The sequence below is a fragment of the Rhinoderma darwinii genome, chromosome 2 (genome assembly GCF_050947455.1).
Source record: "Rhinoderma darwinii isolate aRhiDar2 chromosome 2, aRhiDar2.hap1, whole genome shotgun sequence".
Taxonomy (NCBI): Eukaryota; Metazoa; Chordata; class Amphibia; order Anura; family Rhinodermatidae; genus Rhinoderma; species Rhinoderma darwinii.
Genome location: NC_134688.1, coordinates 66,685,287 through 66,710,360, shown reverse-complemented (window position 1 = coordinate 66,710,360; position 25,074 = coordinate 66,685,287). Strand labels below are relative to the sequence as shown.

At 43.9% G+C, this 25,074-nt stretch overlaps 1 long non-coding RNA gene across 1 annotated transcript; it reads left to right on the top strand.

Moving 5' to 3' along the window:
* The first annotated feature begins 1,865 nt into the window (after positions 1-1,865).
* Positions 1,866-3,559, top strand: LOC142740595 (uncharacterized). Its single transcript, XR_012880802.1, has 3 exons — positions 1,866-2,106; positions 2,923-2,987; positions 3,434-3,559. It is a non-coding gene; the product is annotated as an uncharacterized LOC142740595 (long non-coding RNA).
* Positions 3,560-25,074: the final 21,515 nt, after the last annotated feature.

Genomic DNA, 25,074 nt, shown 5'->3' with positions numbered 1-25,074 from the left:
ATCCCTTATCTTGACTTTTTCAATGGCTTTTGTTGTGTGATATCACGCTGCAACAAATGATATTTTATTTCACATATAGCGAAAAGTAGTAATGCCAAAAATAGGTTTTTAACGTTTCGGTCTATACATTCAACCTTCTTTAGACACGGATATGCGGCGCTTGTGACCTCGGTCGCTGTTGGGTAATGGCGCCATTATTTTTGGATTACTACTTTTCGCTATATGTGAAATCAAATATCACTTATTGCATAATACCTTGGAGTGCTGAGTTCCCATTTTTTACACATTGGCGTGGAAGCCTACTCACGCACACTTGAAACACGGAGTGCTGCGGGATCAAGAAAGTATCACTCTGCAACAAGTTATCAGAGTCAAGTTAAAGATGGCTACATCTGTATTACAGTATAAAATCCATCTAGTAACAGATTACACGTTTCATACATTACATGTTCTTAGTCGTAGCCCCTATAACCACACATGTATCTTTCTTCCATGTTTATAAACAGCAGTCCCATCTAACGCCTATATCCAGTGTATGCACAGACAGTCTATCCAGGCAGTAGGAGATAATTAGATGATGTAACAGATACTGCAGCCGCTTATGATGTCACTGATGATGTCATAGACAGTACTAGCCGTTAGGTTCTATGTGCAGCTGGATTACATATTGTTTACAATTTCTGCCAATGACGTCTGGACCGGGACTGTGATTGACTGTGTGATTGACAGGTAAGATGCAGCATTTTATCATTAATTCTACATGTTACTGGACACATGAAATATATACGCTCTAGAATTCTCATATAAGGCCAGATTCACACTGGACATTACTACAGCAATTTCTAACCATACCAACACCTCACCACAACTATATGATTGTAGAAGAATTTTTTTCTGGTGATTGTCGGGGGTTGTTTTTTTTTTTTTTAGACAAACAGTTCAAGTTCCAGTAAAATGTTTCTATTAATGCAAGTAACAACTGAACATTTTACATTCAGATTTCAATGTTTCATATTTTCTCATTAAAGTTACAACTCAGTACAACAGAGTATGTTCACACAGCCTATTTTCAGCCGTTTTCCTGGCCGTAAACACCCCGAAAAACAGCCGAAAATACGGAGGCTGGACGCCTTGAAACATCTGCCCATTGATTTCAATGGGAAAAACTGGTTTTTTTTTTCGATGGTGCATTTTACGTGGGCGTTTGATAAAGCGGCGCATAAAAAACACCCTGTAAAAAGAAGTGCATTTCACTCCTTCGGCCGTTTTTGGAGCCGTTTTTCATTGCCTCAATAGAAAAACAGCTCCAAGAACGTTGGTAAAAACGCCTCAAAAAATGTTTGTGGTTTAAAAAATGGCTGAAAATCAGAGGCTGTTTTCCCTTGAAAAGAGCTCTGTATTTTAGAGACATTTTTTAGTTAAGTGTGTGAATATACCCTTACCATTGTCTGAGAATTGCAGCTGTCAGTAATGTGGAATGTGACTTCTCAGTCGTTTTCAATATGATGTCTAATTTAATTTAATTAAATAGTCATAAAAAGCTACCGTATATTATCCTAATGAGGCTCAGCAGTAGCCAGGGCCGGCCTTAGGGGTGTGCGACCTGTGCCATTACATAGGGCGCATCCCTCCAGCAGGTAGAACGGGGCGCTGCGCTGGCTCCCTTCCACTGCTTGTGTTTTAGAAGCGGCCGGGCAACTCAGCAGCTGCCTTTCCGCCTGGGTGCTTCTCTCACTGACATCGCGTTTCTAGCAGCGAAAATCGGGATTCCTCTAGGAGATGGGGGCATTGGGGATTGGCATTTGTAAATTGTCCACATTGTGACCCCCCCTAATGTCAGTCATGGACACCTGGGCCTGGGTGTGACTGCAACCTCTTCACCCCTATAGTTATGTTCCCTGGGTTTACACTAACATTACAAAATGTTTTCAATGTCTGACTCGTCCTGTGATAGAAAATGAAAGGTGTGAAAGTAAATATATTATTATTCATTCTAGATATGGGGTTATTTTATGTTTATTCCATTATGTATTTTACAGACATTTATGACATCTGAATATGTGGCACCAGTGACAGCCGACATGCTAGGACATACACTGTATATATGTAAGTATTATAGCAAATGACAACCTATAGAAATTCTATAATCTGATGTCATCCAGAATGTTCCTATAGAGACACATGACAAGACTGTGGGAACAAATTCCCCAATGTTGTTCATCCAAGGCCTGTCTTAGGGGTGTGCGACCTGTGCGGTTACACTGGGTGCATCACCTGTCACTAATGAATGGGGCGCCACTGGTCTTGATGTCTGGGGCACCCATTGCTTGAACACTCAATCCCACTCTTCATGTAAAAAAAGTAAAGGGCACTGCTCAGGATGCAGATACAATTCCTTGATAATGGATTACATTACAGTGTGGCAGACAATACTTGTCTGGCAGTGTTATTTGGGCACTGTATGATTGCAGTATTTGAGTACTATATTCTACGCCATAAAGCTGAATTCAGACGCTGCAGATTTGCTGCGCGGCAAAATTCACAAGTGTTACAGGTGAATAGTTACAGTCTCAAAAACTCATCCACATGTAGCAAAAGTAAACGCTGGGAATTTTGCTGCAGCTTTATATTATTATTATTATAGAAATGCTCCATAAAGAAGATATTATGGTATTAGTAATATATAAGGGACTTGTTATTTATGTAATTTCCTAATACACATTTGGCTTATGGGGGAGCACACAGTGCACACAGAGTGTGTACATTACCAGTACTGCAGTCTGTGCGCCACAATACAGGTCCGTCCACATGAAGTTGCTGTGTACATGAGCCCTAATGTACATTTCCTTCATTGTTGGGTGGTCTATACTGAGCACACGTCTGTCTGGAGAAATAAAACTACACAATTATTGTTTTTTCCAGAACACCTTAAGATCGGCTGCCTGCTGCCAGGGGGACTCTCTGAAGCAATATTTCATCTATACGAGGTGCGTCTCTTATTAGTTACTATATGCAGTATCCACCAATACCCTCCACAGTTAGAATGACACTTTTTGTATGTCCTGGGTCAGAATGCCCCTTTTGTATGGCCCCACAGTAATGAAGCCCCCTTTTCTAAGCCCCGACTCAGTCCTTTTATCCCCCATATTAATAGTGCCCCCTTTGCTCCTATAAAATAAAAAATTATACTCACCTAATAGACGACCAACCGGGTCAGACATTTCGCTTCCTCCCTGCGCCGTTATTGTTTGTCCAATTTCAGGGGCGTATGGAGCCCCAGAGCTGTGGGCCACCCCAAATCCCTGGACCCCAGCCGGTCATCCTATTTACCCCTTTGGTAATTTTACACTGGTTGGGGACTGGACTCTGTTCTAGATAGAAATGTTGCCATTGATTGAGATTTGTCTTAATACATTGTCTTTCTTTCTCCTAGAATTAATTCCTCATAAGAGTTAATGATAACCACACGTCCCAGGGGGGCAGATCAAAGATTAAGCAGAGCCCTCCACCTCACATCACATAACGTTCTACATTCAGTCGGATGTATTCAGTAGGAGAGTCCAAGGTCAGTGTATTTTATTAACTGCATCTCTAAATGATCACATAGTGTGTATTACTGGTCAATACTGAAGAGGGCACTACCACCATAGATGGCCTGGGCACCCTCAACTTACACTGCCGATCCGGCATTTAGGGCCCAGACCTATAATATAAAAAAAACAGAAAGATACAATCCCTAGTTTATTGACTGGGTGATGTTATTTGGGCACTGTATGATTAAATTATTTGGACACTACATGGTGCATCATAAGGGGGAGGACGTCACAGATACTGCACATGTCACCAATAAACAAACCTAAGGCCGGCCTTGGATGTGACACAATAGCTGCCACGTGACATGCCATCCACACGGACATGACGGCTGTGGCCTAGCAACTAAAGACAACAGAACCACCAGCGCAGGAGCCACAGGGAATTTAAAAAATGAGTAGGGACAATTTGTTATTTTTAGCCATATGCGGCTTAGACTAAGGTTTATGAAACTGTCAGAAAACCCCTTTAATAATTATTTTGTCTGTTGAATCCAGAAATCCAATTTACCATTTTCTACTCTCTCTACTCCAGTCCAAAAGACTCCACAAAAGACAAATTAGAAGTTTTCCATTAAGGATAAGATTATATAGAAGAATAACAATAAGCTCCTGGTCCCTGATACAAAATCTATACCAGGGTCTTCCAACTATTATGTGCCATTATACTGCTGGTGTTATTTGTGTGGCAGAGGGGCATTGGACTCGCCCTGTGATAGAAAATGAAATGTGTGAAAGTAAATATATTATTATTCATCATAGATATGGGGTTATTTTATGTATGTGCATTACCCATTATGTATTTTACAGACATTTATAACATCTGAATATGTGGCACCAGTGACAGCCGACATGCTAGAAGATCCACTGTATATATGTAAGTATTATATCAAATAACAACCTATAGAAATTCTATAATGTGATGTCATCCAGAATGTTCTTATAGAGACACATGACAAGACTGTGGGAACAATCTCCCTGATGTTTTCAATAGGCTGAACATATATTTGTTGATATGATGAACCATACTAAGCGCACGTCATAATATCTTCACAGTTTATACTTTTTGTTCCAGAATTTCTTGAGATCGGCTGCCTGCTGCCAGGGGGACTCTCTGAAGTAATATTTCATCTATATGCGGTATGTCCATCATTAGTTACTATATACAGTATCCACCAGTAGCTCTGTACATTGAAAAAGTAATGAGTGGGCAAAATGCCAAGAAAGGCGTAGCAGTGGGGAACCTTGGATAGTTGGTAGGAATAGGCACAATGTAAGTTAGGGGTATCTTTGTCCAAAAATGCTGGCCTCATGGCTCGGTTTGGGACTGAACGTAGGTGTAAGGTATTTGGGTGAGGGAGTGTAGGGGGATTTTAGACAGCTTTGGTCTGCCAAGAACATTTGCGATGCGTCAAGGCCTGGATGCAATAGACAAGGACTTAAGTGAGTTTCATTACACAGTCATAATCTGCAGGCATAGGTGATAATGGACACTGGCAGATTGTTTTTATATTTACAGCACTCAAGCGGAAAGCAATGGAAGGTGCCAGGATATTGCCACGTATAGAGCCCCCACAAGTCATGCAGCACAAAGACCTGGACTTGGGGTGTACTGGATTGTTTGGAGCAAATGGCATCAAGGAAGCAAGGCAGGTATCCTCAATGGTATCATTCTAGCAAAAATTTGAGGGAACATGGCACGATGATGGGCCAAGTGCCAGGATCCTTGCGCAGGGATCCAGGGTCGATGAAGGCAGCAATATCCCAGTAGGGCCTCATAATCTCAACATGGGAGAGGGACACCTTGGGGTTGCCAAAATGTTTAGAACACGGGGTACTGGCACAATGTTTGGAATTACAGGAGCAGCGCATCTGGATGTAAAGAGAAGCAGAAGAAGGCAACAGTAGCTGGTTGAGTCTGATTCTGATCTGTCAGATGATAATAAGTGGTCTGATGTTGGGGATAGATGGGCTAATGGGCAAGACGTTTAAGATGCTGAAAAAAATGTTTACGCAGGATAAAGTAAAAAGGTAAAAGCGAGGAGGCGTGATACCGAAAGCCAATCCTTTACTGGAAAGAGGGGGTAAAGTTTGGGGCCAGGAAACATGTTTGTTGATTTCTACCTACACACACTTGTCCCAGGAAATGTTGGGAAACGTAAGGGAGGAAAGGCTTGTCTAGTTTTTGTGATGTCTATGGAAGATTTTGTTTAGTATTGCAGTGTTATGGTGGTGGAGCAAGGACCCCCTTATTGATCAGGTGCCAATAAAAAGGGATGGTGCCTGTGAAGCAGGCTGGTAAGTATAAAAAAAATACATCTGTCGCATCTAAAAGAGGCATCAGTAAACGATGAAATAGACAAGGAGTTGAGTGAGTTGCATCATTAAAGCAGAATCTGCAGGCACGGATGACAATGGATACTTGCAGAATGTTTTTTGTGCCTACAGGACTCAAGTGAGAAGCAGTGGAAAGGACGCGGATATCGCCACGGATAGGGCATCCACGAGTCATGCAGCACAAGGAACTGGACTTCTGATGTAATTGACTGTTTGGAGGAGATGGCGTACATTTGCGAAGAATGTAGTTGGCTTTCGAATCGCGTAAGCAGTCTTGTATCATCACTTCAACATGCCGTGTGGTTTATAAAATGTTTTGCTAATAAAGTCATCACCATGTAATGAGGATTGCTGGACCGTATTTTCTTCTGTTTACTGTATATTTATTGGACAGTGCTAACGCCATACAGCCCTCCCTGTAGAGAACGCCATACAGCCCTCCTGTAGAGAACGCCATACAGTCCCCCTGCAGAGAACGCCATACAGCCCCCCCTGTTGAGAACGCCATACAGCCCCCCCTGTAGAGAACGCCATACAGCCCCCCCCTGTAGGGAACGCCATACATCCCCCCCCTGTAGAGAACGCCATAGAGCCCCCCCCCCTGTAGGGAACGCCATACAGCCCCCCCTGTAGGGAACGCCATACAGCCCTCCCCTGTAGGGAACGCCATACAGCATTCCCCCCCCTGTAGGGAATGCCATACAGCGTCCCCCCTCCCAAAAAAATGCAACCTACAGCGTGTCCTACAAAATACATGTATCCCCTATCCACAGGATAGGGGATACATGTGTGATCGCTGGCAGCGAAAGCTGCTTCTATCCTCTCCTCAGGGTCCCCGGCAGTCACTGACAGCCGGAGACCCGACATTCAGCAGCCCGATCGCGCGGGCAGTAAGTTAAAACCGGAGTCGTAAAAAGTCTATGGCTCGGGTTTTAAGGACCCTGACCGCTGGCGTAAAAATACAGCCAGCGGTCGGGAACCAGTTAAAGGAACAGTGTCATCACAATTTTTTTTTTAATATGTTAAAGATGTTAGTGCTTTATTAAAAACGTTTATATTTATTTGTGTGTTTGTGTTTTACTTTTTCTTATTTTTACACTTTTTCTTCCCTATGGGGGCTGCCATTTTTTGTTCCATTTCTGTATGTGTCGATTAACGACACATACAGACATGGAATACGGCAGCCACAGTCCCATAGGGACTGCGAACGGGTCCCGTCCCATCCACTTCTATGTACGCCGTCTGTGTGGGAACTGCGCATGCGCCGCTCCCACACAGTCCAATTTGAAATTGGCGCCGTCCGGCGCCATTTTCCTGTGGACCGGAAGTCGCGGCCGGACAGTAAGATTACTACTTCCGGTCGCGGCTTCCGGACTTGTGCACTTGGACCAGCGGCATCAGACGGAGCGGACGGGCCGGAGGGAGCCGCGGCGGCAGGAGCAGGTAAGAGATTTTAATGTATGTTCGTGTTTGTGTACGTTTACTACTGTATGTAAACCTACTACACTGTGTGTTAGCTCAAAAAATGGCGACACACAGTGTAGGAGGTTAGACCGTTCAAACCCCTCGTTTATCCCGGCACTAGCCAGGATAAAGGAGGGGGGGATGCTGAGAGCTCACTAGAGCGAGGGCTTTTTACCCAATTCAGCAATGCTGCAATTTTGGGAATAGCTCCATCTAGTGACCAGCAATGGGAAATATTATAAATTAGAATCTAATTTATAATATTTCCTGACTCGTGAAAAAAATAAAAAAAAATTGAACAATGTTTAATCACCTACACACTAAATGTTTAATTAAAAAAAAAACAACATGTTTTTCTGGCAACACATTCCCTTTAATGGCAGAGCGGGGAGATACCTCCCTGCTCTGCCGTAGTGTTCAGTGGCGTCCCGCTGTAGCAGCCATAGCGGCTGCCAGCGGAGCCTCCGGCCATGGTGGGGGCCCGTGCCGGCGGGCGACACGGGCCCCCTCATGCCGCGGGCCCCGTAGCAGCCGCTACGGCTGCTACGGCGGTAGTTACGCCACTGCTCAGTACATATATACAACACTAAAAAAATCTCAGTGTTATGACTGCGGACCTCTGTCGCTCACCCTGTGATGAACGGCCGCGACCGCAACTTCCTGGCCACCTCCCCAGAGACCACGGCTGGCGCGGCCTTCCCTTCCTGGAGTGTGCGAGGAGTGCCTTAAAGGGCCAGCGTGCGCACTTCCTAAAAGTTTTCTATCCTACCCCAGTGCACCCTGGATTATAAAAAGGTCTCTGCCCTTCCACTCCTTGCTTGAGCGTTGTTTGTACTTTTCCCATGTTTGTATTGCAAAGGGTCCCTTAGTATTTTCCTGCTTGATCCCAGAGTTCCCGTTCCCTGCATCCTATTTCCTGTATCCCTTGCTGTTTCCTAACTGTGCCTGCCTTTTATCAGAGTCGTGTGGTACCGCCGGCTGGATATGCCACGTCTGTGTGTCATCTACCATTCCTGGTGCCATCCGCTTCGTCTGGCGCAACCTGCCACACCTAGCCCTATCTGAGCCGGAGCCCACGGCCTAGTGGGTCCACATACGGATGTAGCCATCTTTATCTTGACTCTGATAACTTGTTGCAGCGTGATATCACACAAAAATAACCATTGAGAAGTCATTGAAAAGGTCAAGATAAGGGATCTTTCCACTGTGTATTTAATGCGTTATTAGTCAAGCTAAAGTCAGCTACATATGTTCCCTAGATTGTGACAGTACGCTCAGGCCATGGAACCCGCTGGCCAGCCTAAGACCACAGTTCAGGTCATACAGACGGATGGATATGCGTGACCTATATGCACGTCAGCAATTACTAAGGGGTGGACCCCAATAGTATATATTGTATCTATATGCACGTCAGGATCAACTCCTCTTGGCTGTAAACTCCATCATCGCCCGACTGGATCAACTCCCTGTTCCTTCCCCAGAGACTGCTGCCGTTCCACTGCCTAATACTCCTACTGTCTGTTTTCCGGATCCACAGTTGCACTGCCTCTTTTTCCTCGCTATGACTGCGTGCTCACCATTTCTCCTCTGATGAGGCCAAGGTAGCGTTCATTATTTCCCTCCTCGCTGGCAAGTCCCTCGCATGGGCGAACCACATCCTGGAATGACAGGGGCCCAAATTTTCGGACTTAGCCTTGTTCTTACAGACTTTTTGTGACGTGTTCAAGAAGCCGGGTCGAACATCCTTAGCAGCAGCCACTCTGCTAACCCTCAAGCAAGGGGGTCCACAGCAGGAGAGTATGCCATCTCCTTCCGTACCCTGGCAGCAGAGTTGGCATGGAACAATGAAGCATTGGTGGCGACCTATGGCATGGACTGTCCTCACACACCATGGACGAGCTTGCAGCCCGCGACCTCCCACCTACCTTGGATGCCCATATCCTGTTGGCTACCCGGGTCAACATGAGGATCCAGGAACGCGATGAGGAGGTTCGGTGGAGAGACGTTTTCACAGATTAGCACCCTCGTTCCAGAGACCACTACTGCCCCCTCTTGTTGCTCTACCTGAGGAACCAATGCAGGTAGACAGAGTCAAGTTGTCCGAGCAGGAGAAAGAGCGCTGACGATCTTCAGGTCTGTATTTGTATTGCGGCCTTAAAGGCCCTTTCGTACGCCAATGTCCACAAAAGCCGGGAAACTCCAGCTCCTAGAGAGGCAACTCTAGGTGGGATGATGCTAAACATCAAAACCTCTTCCAAATTATCTATTCCTGTGACCATCATCTCGGGAGAGACATCACACTTCTCCTCTGCCTATTTTGACTCCAGGGCAGCTGCAGATTTCATCCAGCAGGATTTAGTAGACCGACTACATCTACCCACAGTTCTTCTAGAGAGATCCCTTGCTGTTGCTTCTGTAAATGGACTACCATTGCCCGATCCTATTGTGGCTATCATGAAACCACTTACGTTACAAATCGGAGTCCTTCACTCAGAACAGATCAACTTCCTCGTCCTGCCTAAAGCCATCAACCCGGTTCTGCTGGGTCTGCCTTGGCTTCGTCTACACGCCCAGGTCCTTCACTGGAGTTCTGGAGAGGTCCCCCAATGGGGGCCAAGATGCCTTAGCCGCTGCCTGCAACAGGTCCGCCCTGTTTTGCCTCCACTGCCTCAGTCACTCTCCGATCTACCATCTCATTAAGCCAGTTTTGAGGACATCTTCAGTAAGAGCAGGTAGATAAAAACAGTGGGAACCAGGTGGGATCCACTGTAAAAAAGAGACACCATCCAGGCGCAATACTTTTTTGAGAAAAAATATATATATAATTAATTGTCTAAAACAATAGATCATAATAAAACATACATAAAAAAGAGAGATAGAGGGTCTCTTGAGGTACAACGCGTTTAGTGGAAACAGAACCACTTTATCAAGTAAACATGAGACCATAAAGTTTTTTCCAGAGAACCCCTTTAACCCGTTAGTGACCGGCCCATCGTGTTTCTACGTCGGTCACTAACGGGCCTTATTCCGATGCCATAGACTTTTTACGTCGCGGCATCGGAATAAGTTTACAGAGCAGGGAGCTGTCAAATCTCCCTGCTCTCAGCTGCTAGAGGCAGCTGAGGGCTGGGAGCGTCCCTGCTCTGCCGGGTGAGATCGATATTAGTATCGATCTCACCCGTTTAACCTTTCAGATCCGGTGCTCAATAGCGAGCACCGCATCTGAGTGGTTTTGGAGAGAGGGAGGGAGCTCCCTCTCTCCCCCACCGACACCCGGCGATACGAGTGTCTGTGTCTCCAATGGCAGCCGGGGTTCTAATAAAGGCCCCCAGGTCTGCCTGGAGTGAATGCCTGCTAGATCATGCCGCAGGCATGACCTAGCAGATGCCTGTCCGTTTTAAACGGACAGGCATAATACACTGCAATACAAAAGTATTGCAGTGTATTATAATAGCGATCGTAGAATCGCATATTATAGTTCCCTAGTGAGACTAGTAAAAAAGTGAAAAAAAAGTTTAATAAAGTTAATAAAAAAAAAAATGTGAAAAAAAAATGAAAAACCCAGCTTTTCCCCTTACAAACTGCTTTACTATTAAAAAAACAAAATAAAGTAAAAAAGTAACACATATTTGGTATCGCCGCGTCCGTAACGACCCCGACTATAAATCTATAACATTATTTAACCCGCACGGTGAACGCCGTAAAAAAGTTAATAAAAAACTATGGAAAAATTGCTGTTTTCTGTGAATCCTGACTTGAAAAAAATGTGATAAAAAGTGATCAAAAAGTCGCATCTACTCCAAAATGGTACCAATAAAAACTACAAGTCTTCCCGCAAAAAAAAAGCCCAAATACAACCGCATCGGCGAAAAAATAAAAACGTTACGGCTCTTCAAACATGGAGACACAAAAACAAATAATTTTGAAAAAAAAGCGTTTTTACTGTGTAAAAGTAGTAAGACATACAAAAACTATACAAATTTGGTATCGTTGCAATCGTAACAACCCGCTGAATAAAGTTATTGTGTTATTTATATCGCACAGTAAACGGCGTAGATTTAAGACGTGAAAAAGAGTGGCGAAATTTCCGTTTTTTTTCTATTTCCCCCCAAATAAAAGTTAATAAAAGTTAATCAATAAATAATATGTCCCCCAAAATGGTGCTATTGAAAAGTACAACTTGTCCCGCAAAAAACAAGACCTTATACAGCTATGTCGTATAAAAACGTTATAGCTCTTGGAATGCGACGATGGAAAAACTTAAAAAATGGCTTGGTCATTAACCCCTTCCCTCTTTAGCCACTTTTGACCTTCCTGACAGAGCCTCATTTTTCAAATCTGACATGTGTCACTTTATGTGGTAATAACTCCGGAATGCTTTCACCTATCCAAGCGATTCTGAGATTGTTTTCTCGTGACACATTGGACTTTATGTTACTGGCAAAATTTGCTCGATATGTTCAGTATTTAATTGTGAAAAACACCAAAAATTAGCGAAAAATTGCAAAAATTAGCATTTTTCTCAATTTAAATGTATCTGCTTGTAAGACAGGCAGTTATACCACACAAAATTGTTGCTAATTAACATCACCCATATGTCTACTTTAGATTGGCATCGTTTTTTGAACATCCTTTTATTTTTCTATGACCTCACAAGGCTTAGAACTTTAGCAGCAATTTCTCACATTTTCAAGAAAATTTCAAAAGGCTATTTTTACAGGGGCCAGTTCAGTTGTGAAGTGGCTTTGAGGGCCTTATATATTAGAAACCCCAAAAAAGTCACCCCATTTTAAAAACTTCACCCCTCAAAGTATTCAAAACAGCATTTAGAAAATGTCTTAACCCTTTACACATTTCACAGGAATTAAAGCAAAGTAGAGGTGAAATTTACAAATTTCATATTTTTCTGCAGAAATACATTTTTAATACAATTTTTTTTATAACACAGAAGGTTTTTCCAGAGAAATGCAACTCAATATTTGTTGCCCAGTTTCTGCAGTTTTAGGAAATATCCCACATGTGGCCGTAGCGTGCTACTGGACTGAAGCGCCGGCCTCAGAAGCAAAGGAGCACCTAGTGGATTTTGGGGCCTTATTTTTGTTAGAATATATTTTAGGCACCATGTCAGGTTTGAAGGGCTCTTGCGGTGCCAAAACAGTCAAAATCCCCCAAAAGTGACCCCATCTGGGAAACTAGACACATCAAGGAAATTATCTAGGGGTGTAGTGAGCATTTTGACCGCACAGGTTTTTTACAGAAATTATTGGAAGTAGGCCGTGAAAATTAAAATCAACATTTCTTCAAAGAAAATGTAGGTTTAGCGATTTTTTTTCTCATTTCCACAAGGACTAAAGGAGAAAAAGCACCGCAAAATTTGTAAAGCAATTTCTCCCGAGTAAAACAATACCTCACATGTGGTAATAAACGGTTGTTTGGAGACACGGCGTGGCTGAGAAGGGAAAGAGCGCTATTTGGCTTTTGGAGTTCACATTTAGCAGGAATGGTTTGCGGAGGCCTTGTCACATTTACAAAGCCCCTGAGGGGACAAAACAGTGGAAACCCCAAACAAGTGACCCCATTTTGGAAACTATACCCCTTGAGGAAATTATCTAGGGGTATAGTGAGCATTTTGACCCCACAGGTTTTTTGCAGAAATTTTTGCAAGTAGGCTGTGAAAATGAAAATCTACATTTTTTCAAATAAAATGTAGGTTTAGCTAATTTTTTTTCATTTCCACAAGGACTAAAGGAGAAAAAGCACCATCAAATTTGTAAAGAAATTTCTCCCGAGTAAAACAGTACCCCACATGTGGTAATAAACGGCTGTTTGGACACACGGCGAGGCTGAGAAGGGAAAGAGCGCCATTTGGCTTTTGGAACTCAAATTTAGCAGGAATGGTTTGCGGAGGCCATGTCACATTTACAAAGCCCCTGAGGGGATGAAACAGTGGAAACCCCCCACAAGTGACCACATTTTGGAAACTACACCCATTGAGGAAATTATCTAGGGGTATAGTGAACGATTTGACACCACAGTTTTTTTGCAGAAATTATTGGAAGTAGGCCCTGAAAATAATAATCTACATTTTTTCAAAGAAAATGTAGGTTTAGCTAATTTTTTCTCATTTCCAGAAGGACTGAAGGAGAAAAAGCACCACAAAATTTGTAAAGCAATTTCTCCCGAGTAAAACAATACCCCACATGTGGTAATAAACGGCTGTTTGGACACACGGCAGGGCTTAGAAGGGAAAGAGCGCTATTTGGCTTTTTGAGATCACATTAAGCAGGAATGATTTGCGGAGGCCAGGTCACATTTGCAAAGCCCCTGAGGGGACAAAACAATGAAAACGCCCAAAAAGGGACTCCATTTAGGAAACTACACCTCTTGAGGAATGCATCTAGGGGTGTAGTGAGCATTTTGACCCCACAGATGTTTCATAGAATTTATTAGAATTAGGCAGTGAAAATAAAAACAGTCCTTTTTCTTCAATAAGACGTAGCTTTAGCGCAAATTTTTTCATTTTCTCAACAAATAAAGGAAAAAAAGAACCCAACATTTGTAAAGCTATTTCTCCCGAGTACGGCAATACCCCATATGTGGTCATAAACTGCTGTTTGGGCAAACCGCAGGGCTCAGATGGGAAGGACCGCCATTTGGAGTGCAGATGTTGCTGGATTGGTTTCTGGGCACCTGTGGGCCCAAAACAGTGGAAACCCCCCAGAAGTGACCCCATTTTGGAAACTACACCCCTCAATGCATTTACCAAGGGGTGTAGTAAGCATTTTAACCCTGCAGGTGTTTTGTAGAAATTAGTGTGCGCTCAATGTTGCAGAGTGAAAATGGGATTTTTTTCCATAGATATGCCAATATGTGGTGCCCGGCTTGTGCCACCATAACAAGACAGCTCTCTAATTATTATGCGGTGTTTCCCGGTTTTAGAAACACCCTACACGTGGCCCTAATCTTTTGTCTGGACATATGACAGGGCTCAGAAGTGAAGAGTACCATGCGGAGTGGAGGCCTAATTTGGCGATTTACAAAGTATTGGTTCACAACTGCAGAGGCTCAGATGTGAAATAATAAAAAGAAACCCCTGATAAGTGACCCCCACTATGGAACTGCACCCCTCAAGGCATTAATTAAGGGGTGTAGTGAGCATTTTCACCCCACAGGTCTTTTCCATAAATGAATGCGCTGCGGATGGTGCAAATTAAAAATTTATATTTTTCCCTAGATATGCCATTCAGTGGCAAATATGTCATGCCCAGCTTATGACGCTGGAGACACACACCCCAAAAATTGTTAAAAGGGTTCTCCCGGGTATGACGATGCCATATATGTGGAAGGAAACTGCTGTTTGGGGATGCTGTAGGGTTCAGGGCCGAGGGAGCACCATTTGGCTTTTGGAGAGCGGATTTTGCTTGGTACTATATTTGTTTGAGTATTGCTGGTGTTTTATAATGTGGGGGTGCATGTAAGCGGGGCGGAGTATATAAGGGGCATAGTCAGGTGCTATAAAAAAATTAAAATAATCCATAGATGTGTGTTACGCTGTGAAGCAATCCTTTCTGCACAGGCCGGTGTCGCACTGATAAATGGTGTCATTTCTTATCCCCCTTTTGGTCCACACTCCGCGCCTTTGTAGTTTGGGGAATTTTGCTGGGAAGTGTTGTCCTGGTATAATACGGGCACCGTCGCTTCCAGCGGTTATGTTTGGGCCCTCCCCTTCCTGGTTCCCTAATTTTAGGTCCTTGATAAATCGCCTCTTGAAACAGAAGAAATGTTCCCCTCGGGCACAACTGCATATTTTTTTATTTCCTGACTTATTGGAGCCATAACTAATTTTATTTTTCATAGACGTAGCGGTATGAGGGCTGGTTTGTTGCGGGACGAGCTGTAGTTATTATTGGTACCATTTTGGGGTACATGCAACTTTTTGATCACCTTTTATCCTATTTTTTGGGATGCCAGGTAAACAAAAAAACGCAATTCTGGCACAGCTTTTTTTGTTTTTTTTATACAGCGTTCACCACGCATTATAAACTACATGTTCACGTTATTCTGCGGGTCAGTACGATTCCGGCGATACCTAATTTATAGCACTTTTTTATGTTTTACAACTTTTTGCACAATAAAATTACTTTTGTAAAAAGAATGTATTTTTTCTGTCGCCAAGTTGTGAGAACCATAACTTTTTAATTTTTTTGTCGACGGAGTTGTATGAGGGCTTGTTTTTTGCGGGACGAGCTATAGTTTTTATAGGTACCATTTTTGGATACGTGCGACTTTTTGATCACTTTTTATTGTAATATTTGTAGGGCAAAGTGACCAAAAAACAAACTCTGGTAAAGTTTTTTACGGGTTTTTTTTACGCTGTTCACCGCGTGCAATAAATAATATAATATTTTGATACCTCAGGTCATTACGGTCGTGGCGATACCAAAAACATATGGTTTATTATTATTTTTCAATAATAAAGGACTTGATAAGAGTAAAAGGGGGATTGTGTGTTATTTGATTACTTGAAACTTTTATTGTTTTCAAACTTTTATTTTTTGCACTTTTTTTTACACTTTTTTATCCTTTTTTTACACTTTTTCTCAAGTCCCACTAGGGGACTTGAAGGTCCAACGGTCAGATTTTTTTTTTTCTAATACATTGCACTACCTATGTAGTGCAATGTATTAGATCTGTCAGTCATTCACTGACAGCAAGCCGTTTAGGCTTCGCCTCCCGGCGGGGCCTAAATCGGCTTCCGTAATGGCAGAGCAGGAGACCATTGTGTCTCCTGTTGCCATAACAGCAGTCGCCAGTCCCGATTGCCTATCAGGGCTGGCGATCTGCTAGTAACCGCTACGATGCAGCAATCGCTTTCGATTGCTGCATCGAAGGGGTTAATGGCAGGGATCGGAGCTAGCTCCGGCTCCTGCCGTTACAGGTGGATGTCAGCTGTACAGTACAGCTGACCTCCACCGCTGATGACGCCGGATCAGCTCCTGACCCGGCGCCATCTTGCCGGCAGCTACGGAAGCCGATCAGGCTCCGCCGCCGGGCGGATCTTGACCGGCTTCGGTGCTAGGCAGACCGGGAGGCCAGTATTAGGCCTCCGGTTTCCATTGCAGCCACCGTAACCCCGGCAATTTCATTGCTGGGGCTCCGATGAGCTGCAAACACCTTAAGTGCAGCGATCGCGTTTGAGCGCTGCACTTAAGGGGTTAATGGCGGGGATCGAAGCTAATTTCGGTCCCCGCCGTTACAGTCGGATGTCAGCTGTAAGATACAGCTGAGATCCGACGATGATGGCACCGACTCAGCTTCTGAGCCGGTGCCAAACGTTTGACGTACATGTACGGCATTTTGCGGGAAGTCAATGCTTTCCATGACGTACATGTACGTCAAATGTCGGGAAGGGGTTAAGGTCCAAAATAGGCTGGTCATTAAGGGGTTAATGACCACCATGAAAAGGCGTATTGTCATTAAGGGGTTAAATTCGCAGTGTTGGACGGTCATCTCCAGTTTACTGTTGTATCATTATTATACCGAAATTTATATTATATTATATAATATAATAATATATTATATAATATATATATTATTATATTATACCTGTTAGGAGATGATGTCACCCCCAGATGAAGGCTGTGCCGAAACGTGCGTCCTGGTTGGCGCCATCCCGGTAGTGTCATATAGATGGGTATATATTGAGGCATGTTATTTCATATGCTGTACTCTTTTGAACATGTGTTACACCTATCCTAGGACCATCACTACTTGTATTTAGCTTCTTGTCCATGTCCTTGTCCATCCTGCAGTATTGTAAAGACAATTTATATTATATATGGTATATATATCCTTATTTCATATATATTGCTTAGCACTATACACTTTATAAATAAGATGTATCCGTATTGTTATGGGCATGTGTTCACCCTGTGTATTTCACTCAGGAGATGTTGCTATATCTATTGTGTGACACTTTTTATTCATTTGTCCTCTATATTTAATAAAGTTTTTTGATACTTTTCAAAAGCATCACTATTGGTGCAATTATTGTTTAGGTCAGGTTTGCCCCCTGCCGCTAGGGGCTGTGGGGTAACACAGCAGGAGGCGTGTGCAGATGCCTGAGGGACTCAGTGGTGTGCCTGCTGAACATGGTGGGCGGTTCCCTGGTGAAGGGTGCGGGTCCATCCCAGGTTTTCGCGTGGACGGTCCTGTAAAGTCTGGGTAGGTGGGCGGTTTTCCACATTTTCCCTTGTTAACCCTCTTCCGGTGAGTTATGAGGCGGTTGCGGTCTCAGTCCAGACTGAGACACCTAATTAGGTAAACAGGGATAACTTGGCTGTGTATGTCTGCTTCGAGGGATCGGTGCCCATCTTAAGCAGGAGGTCAGGAAACAAATAGGGAAGGATGAGTATGTGGAGATATTCTCCCTCCTCCCCTTGGAGAAGTTCTATCTGGATTAGGGGAAGAGGGGCTAGAGCATAAAAGAAGGAGGAGGAGAAAAGGCGTTATCTCCTGATTCCGCAAATGTTTACTAATTGGTTAATATGGTGAACATTTTCATTTGCGATTCTAGCTAGAGTGATTTGCGAAAAGACCCCGGAGCACTGCTCGGCCCTTTTATGTTTTATGGATTCTATTGGGGAAGCATATAGGGTGTATAAGGGCCTGGTATGGCTCCGTTATTATAAAGAAGTCACAGTACAGCTGACACTAAGCTTTATGCAGAACATAGTGGAATGTCAAAAACAGCAAAAAAAATCAAGAGAATCAAAAGAAATGTAATAAAACAACACCAGTCCCAAGTGAATATAATTTGTAATGTTGTAGGCGGGTAAGGGAATGATAATGCTGGGAACTCTCTCTGTTATACTCTACTTAAACCCTATACACACACAAGAAACAGAGTATAGAGCCAAGTATATATGAAAAGAATAACAAATTTTATTAAATACATATAAAAACATACATTTTAAAAAGGTACATGAGTAGAGAGACTCTATATGATATGAACACAGGTAAGTAGGAAAACCAAGTGTATGGTGTGTTTAAAGTCCTTATATTAAGGACATATGAATAGGGCAGTGTGCTATCGTATATAACGTTAGTTGTTTGAGTGTGAGCTGTTTTGTTAAGGACAGAAGTGTCCAAAGGGTGTTTTCTAGAGTAAAATACTCCCAACATTAATAACTCAGATAGCCTTACCCATAATAGTAGTCCTGGTAGCCTGGATACCTGTGTGTAGAACAATAAGATGTCATTTTTTATCAAAATTTCTTATTTTCACAGGAAACAAAATACCCCATTTTGTTGCCCAATTTGTCCTTGGTGCGGCAATACCCCATTTGTGGTGATAAACTGCCGTTTGGGCCCATGGGAGGGCTCAGAAGGAAAGGACCACCATTTGGCCTACTGGAGTTTTTCTGGTGCTAAGTCATGTATGCAGAAGCCCCTGAGGTACCAGTACAGTTGAAACCCCTGAGAAGTGACCCCATTTTAAAAACTACACCCCTTAAGACATTCATCTAGAGGTGAAGTGAGCCTTTTGACCCCACAGGTACTGTGTAAAAGATAATGCGCAGCAGATGGGGCAGAGTGAGATTTGCAATTTTCTATATATATATATGGCATGTCCGTGCCCGATATAGTGTGCCCAGCATGTGCCACTGGAGATATACACACCATAAGATGTAATGTGGGTTCTCCCGGGTACGGCAATACCCTACATGTGGCTGTTATTAGCTGCCTGGGCACACGGCAGGGCTCAGAAGGGAAAGATGAGGGGCATAAGCTGTGCGGAGTGTATCAGGGTAAATTAAAAATTAAGGGATGTATGATAAATTCGAAAACAATCTTTCATACAGAGCCCTGGTTTTTCGGGACACGTGTCGCATTCGTATATTGTTTACCTCCTTATCCCCCTCTTTGAGCAGACTCTGCACCTCTTTTGACTTTTTCCCTTCTTGCCAGTTTGGGGAACTTCTCCTGGAAAGTGTTGCCCTGGTACGATGCGTGTGGCCTCGCTTCCGGAAGTACTGGATGCTCCCTATTCTTGGTCCTAAAGATTATTTTTTTGATAATCACCTCTTGAAATTCCAGGAGAGTTCCCCTCTGGCCTGCACATCGACGTAGCACATACGCATTATACAATGCCATCTGTATGATGTGCACGGCCAGCTTCTTATACCACACCCTCGATTTCCGCATGGCGCTGTAGGGCTTCAGGACTTGATCTGACAAGTCAACCCCTCCCATGTACCTTTTGTAGTCCAGGATGCAGTCTGGTTTGGGGGTCTCTATACTGGTACCTCGTACAGGTACATGGGTACTGGTGTGGCCATGTATTGTTGTTAATACAAGGACATCTCTCTTGTCCTTGTACTTGACACACAATATATTGCTGCTAGATTGTGCCCTGCTCTCACCCCTTCTGAGTGTTTGCCCAAGCAGAGTCTTAGGGAGGCCTCTCAGATTTTTTCTAGCAGTGCCGCTGTTAGGGATCTGCCAGGTACTTCATCTAGCTATACTCCTGGGATTAATCAATCCACACCTGAGGCCAGACCTGTTCGACTGACACCATCTCCCACCAACCAGGGTGGCAGGCTCAGGAGTGGAAGAGCCTATCGCGGCCTGGTCTGTCGGAGTTAGCTCCGCCCCCTGCCCTTTATTACCTGCCCTGTGCTCTCCCTCAGTGCTTGTAATTCTTTTGGATTCCTGGCCCCACTGCTGCTTGCTCCAGCCTGCTTCTGCCGTGCTTCTGCCTTGCTGCAGTTCTGCTTGACCTGCTTTGCTTTGCCCCTGGCTTGCTTCTGTCTCCGTGCCCGCTCGGGTGTACTCACTTCGTCCTGGTCCTGACTGTTCGTTCGCCGCCCCGTTTCCTCGTGGCGTTCCGTGGCTACTGCCCCTTCCCTTGCGTGTTCCCTGTTTGTCTTCCTGTGCACTTAGCCAGCGTAGGGACCGCCGCCCAGTTGTACCTCGTCGCCTAGGGCGGGTCGTTGCAAGTAGGCAGGGACAGGGCGGTGGGTAGATTAGGGCTCACTTTCCCTTCACCTCCTTCCTGCCATTACAGCCGCATGCCGCAGGACTTCTGGAAGCGAGGCACTTGAAGAGTGGGACGCTGGTATAAAAATTATCCAAGTAGAGGTGGTAACCCTGATCCAGCAGTGGGTGCACCAAATCCCACACAATTTTTGCATTAATTCCCAGTAAGGGGGGGCATTCTGGGGGCTGAATACTGCTGTCCTTCCCTTCATACATCTTTATTTTGTAGGTATACCCTGATGCACTCTCGCACAGCTTATACATCTTTACGCCATACCTTGCCCTCTTACTCGGCAGGTACTGGCGGAATTGAAGCCTCCCTTTAAAATGTACCAGGGACTCATCAATAGAAATACACTTCTCGGGGGTGTATGCTTGGGCAAACCGAGCACTGAAATGGTCTAATAGGGGTCTCAGTTTGTACAAACGGTCAAAACTGGGGTCATCTCGGGGTGGGCACTGCTCATTATCCTTATAATTTAAGAAGCGAAATATTGCCTCATAATGCATCCTGAACATGGCCATACGGTACATTGGGGGTATGGTATAAGATGTCCATGCTCCAGTATGTCCTAATGGATGGCTTTTTCAGAAGCCCCATGTTCAAGTAAAGTCCCCAGAACTTTCCCAACTCTGCTACATCTACAGGGGTCCACCTGTAGGATTGGGCATAAAATGATGTAGGGTTCTTAGTAATATACTGTTGGACATATAAATTTGTCTGGGAGACCATAAGATCTATAAAGTCATCAGTGAAGAAGAACTTGAAAAAGCCCATTTCACTGAGCCCTGCCGTATTAAATTTTAACTCTGGGATTTTGGGCTCATAAATGTCTGGTGTGGGGGTCTAAATGGGGGCTTGAACTGCGGCGGGGTCATTTCGCTCAGGGACTTCAACTGCACTGGTGGTCAAGGGGCATCTCCTAGGAGGTTCCTCTTCTTCATCACTGGATGAGGAGGTGGATAAATAAAACAGAGTCTCACCATCCGACGACTCTGTGTCGGAGGCAAGAAATGAATATGCCTCTTCGGCACTAAATGTCCGTTGGGACATGTTTGATTGCTTTCCTAACTAGGAGCAATAGGCTGCTACCTAAACCAGCTCAAAAAATTGGTGTTTTTATAGAACGAGTGGGCTTCCCTGAGACTAAACCTAACAAGGGCGAGGGTTCCTAACACTAAACATAACTAGATTTTATTTGAAAATTTCCCTGAGACTAAATCTAACTACGGCGACTATTCTCTGACACTAAACCTAACTAGATTATTCTGAGCTTCCCTAACACTAAACCTAACTACGGTGACGGGTGCCTGACACTAAACCTATCTAGATTATTCCGAGCTTCCCTGACGCTAAACCTAACTACTGTGATGGACCCCTAACGCTAGATCTAACTATGGTGATGGATTCCTGACGCTATACCTAACTTTGCTTTTTGACGGTTCCCTGACACTAACTAACACTAATACTAAACTAACTAGATAAATTGTCTAAATTAACAGGTTTTTTTTTCTTTCTATTTTTTTTATATATATTTTTTTATTTTATATGTTTTATAAAGAAAAAATAATCCCCAGGGACCAAGAAATTGGTCCTGAAGACTAAGAAGTGGTCAGTGATAGGAGATCACTGACCAAAAATGTGGGGGGAACACAAGGAGGAAGGGTAAAGGACTGGGTAGTGGATTGGGGAGGTGGGAAGCAGAAAAAAGTTGTCTTTTTTTCACTTTTTTTCACTCTTTTTCTTCTCTCCCTCTACTCACAACCGCTCTGAACGCCTCGCTTTCTCCATCTTAGGGCGGGTGCGGCAGGATGTGATGTCAGGGAGTGGAAGTGAAGAAACCGATCGCCACTATTGGACAGTTACTCACTGACTGACCAATAGTGGCGATTGTGGAGGCGGGACCATCGCAATAGGTCCCGGCGTATTGAGCTGTGATAGCCTGCTGTCGGAAACAGCAGCTGTCACAGCTCGTGCACGCGCCGGTGGACATAATATTCCGTCGCTGAGCGCGAACGAGGCAGTCAGCACGACGGAATATTACATTGCTGAGCTCAAAGGGGTTAAATACATTGAATACACAGTGTCAAGAAACTTTAATTTCACTTTTTCAATGGTTTTCAGTGACTTAAGTGATAAATTATCACGCTGCAGCAAGTTATCAGAGTCAGGATAAGGATTGCTATATCTGTACATGACTCCAAACAAAGAAACAAGAAGTTCATCTGGTCACCAGGCCGTCCATGTGTCCAATAAACACTCGGTGAGCGTATAATTGTCCGGTAACTTTATCCATTAAAATGGAGACGATCCAGAACTTAGGCTACATTCACACGACAGTGAAAAAAAATGGCCATTAAAAACTGATCAACTGTCAGTTTTTCATGGCCGTTTTGCATCATTGTGTCTGCAAATTTTTATACACTTCCAGTCCGTCTGTCCGTTTTTAATGGCCGTTTGACATCCATTTTGCATCCGTTTTTCATGGCCGTTAAAAAAACTGATGAATTTCATTTGTCTGGCTTCTTTTGTCCCAACCCCCTGAAAACACCCAAACAAAGGTCATTGTCATGATTGTTTCACAGCCCCCCTGTAGATGATGCCACACAGCCCCCCTGTAGATGATGGCACACGGACCCCCTGTATATGATGCCACACAGACCCCCTGTAGATGATGAAACACAGACCCCCTGTAGATCATGGCACACAGACCCCCTGTACAGGGGCGTAGCTAAAGGCTCATGGGCCCCGATGCAAAAATTCTTACTGGGCCCCCCCCGCAAACTTCTAATGGCCGACGGTCCGCAGCTTTCAGCTGCATCGCTGGGTCTCCTAAGTGACCCAACAATGCAGCACTAGCAGCCAGGGCGTCACTAAGGCTGGGTTCACACACCCTATTTACGGACGTAATTCGGGCGTTTTAGTATTCAATTACGTCCGAAAATGCGACTCAAAAGCGTTGGCAAACATCTGCCCATTCATTTGAATGGGTCTTACGATGTTCTGTGCCGACGGTCATTTTTTTTTACGCGCCGCTGTCAAAAGGCGGCACGTAAAAAGATGTCCGCGTCAAAGAAGTGCCTGTCACTTCTTCAGACATAAATGGAGCCGTTTTCCATGGACTCCATGGAAAAACAGCTCCAAGTACGTCCGTAATGGACGCAGCGAAAGACGCCTGTACATGCCATTACGGCTGAAATTACGGTGCTGTTTTCTCCTGAAAACAGCACCGTAATTTCAGCCGTAACAGACGCTGCCGTGTGAACATACCCTCAGGGCTTAAAATGTCAGGGGAAATAGCCCCAATACATATGTGTCCGCCCAAAAAAAAGTGTGTATATGAGACAGCATAGCATATCTATAGCACTACGACCCTATAAACTATGGATAGGATTAGATACAGTGGCTCAGAAGGCAGTATCACACATGATAGGATTAGATACAGTGGCCCAGCAGACAGTATCACACATGATAGGATTAGATACAGTGGCTCAGCAGACAGTACCACACATGATAGGATTAGATACAGTGGCTCAGAAGGCAGTATCACACATGATAGGATTAGATACAGTGGCTCAGCAGACAGTATCACACATGATCGGATTAGATATAGGGCCCAGCAGACAGTATCACACATGATAGGATTAGATACAGGGCCCAGCAGACAATATCACACATGATAGGATCAGATACACAGCTCAGCAGACAGTATCACACATGATAGGATTAGATACACAGCTCAGCAGACAGGTTCACACATGATAGGATTAGATACACTGCTCAGCAGACAGTATCACACATGATAGGATTAGATACACAGCTCAGCAGACAGGTTCACACATGATAGGATTAGATACACTGCTCAGCAGACAGTATCACACATGATAGGATTAGATACACAGCTCAGCAGACAGTATCACACATGATAGGATTAGATACACTGCTCAGCAGACAGTATCACACATGATAGGATTAGATACACAGCTCAGCAGACAGTATCACACATGATTGGATTAGATACACAGCTCAGCAGACAGTATCACACATGATTGGATTAGATACAGGGCCCATCTCGCTGACATTGCGGCTCCAGCGCTGGACCCAGGATAGGTAAGAATAATAATTTTGCTTCTTTATGTGTTACTGATTATTTTTGTGTGTTTGTGTTTTTTTTACAGGTTCGGTTGTTGGACTTCGGATACGAGGACTTCAATGACGGCGTTTTTTTTATTCTCAATAAAATGGTTAATGAGGGTTGTATTTTTCTATTTCAATAAAATATTTTTTCTATGTGCTTGTATCTTTTTAAAGTTTATTATCACCGCCTTAGTAATGGCCGCTGGCTGATTGACAACCTCCATTACTAAGGTGCGGCTTAAAGAGGCTCTGTCACCAGATTTTGCAACCCCTATCTCCTATTGCAGCAGATCGGCGCTGCATTGTAGATAAGAGTAACGTTTTTTGTTTTTTTAAAAACTAGCATTTTTGGCCAAGTTATGACCATTTTTATATTTATGCAAATGAGGCTTTCTAAAGTACAACTGGGCGTGTTTTAAGTAAAAGTACAACTGGGCGTGTATTATGTGTGTACATCTGGGCGTGTATTATGTGTGTGCATCTGGTTGTTTTTACTTCTTTTAC